The following is a 743-nucleotide window of genomic DNA, read 5'->3' as shown; positions in this document are numbered from 1 at the left end:
GAAAGTCTGAACTGGAGACTATGGAATCCTTGGTATGAAGGATGGGAAGAAGGAATCTGATCACCTCAGCTTCTGGAGCCAGGTCCCCTGGGCACAAATCACTGAATGAATATTGGCAGAGAATGGGAAAGAGAATGTGTATGTGTGTCATGAGAATGATTGGATTTGCACAACTGTAGGTCTTTTTGCCTATGTTTCCCTCTGGATATGGAAGTGTTTGTATATACTATGTGCATGTGTGCCTCTGAGTGCATGCCTGGACTCAGATTAATGTCTCCTTGTCAGGGGTGTGCGTACATCTCTTGGCTGCAAGAGAAAACCATGTGTTATGTCCTGATTCTGCCTGGGCAACAGTGTGGGAGAGGAAACACTGGCCTTTCACTCAGTGATGCATCCATCTCTTCCACAGCCAATCCCCTACCAAAAGTCTGTTTGCCTGACCGTGGGTTCTTTGGTGAAGATCAAAGGAAATTTTCAGCCACATTTTGCGTGAGTAGAGCCCATTTCATGTGTGATGGAGGGTGAAGCAGAAGGGGAGAGCATTAGCATGTCTTGGGGACACGCATTGGAAACAGTTTGGTTTTCTTTAATCACCAGAATGAGCTGAGGTGGCTCATGCAAAAGTGTGAGATTGCACTGCAGGCAGGATTTCCCGTGTGTGTGTGTGTGGGGGGGGGTGTGATGTCAAAGTGAGAAAGAAAGGTAGATGTTTCTGACATGGAGGTGGGAGGGGAAGGGAGAGA

The sequence above is a fragment of the Hippopotamus amphibius genome, chromosome 16 (genome assembly GCF_030028045.1).
Source record: "Hippopotamus amphibius kiboko isolate mHipAmp2 chromosome 16, mHipAmp2.hap2, whole genome shotgun sequence".
NCBI classification, from domain to species: domain Eukaryota; kingdom Metazoa; phylum Chordata; class Mammalia; order Artiodactyla; family Hippopotamidae; genus Hippopotamus; species Hippopotamus amphibius.
Note: the sequence above shows the minus strand (reverse complement) of the source record.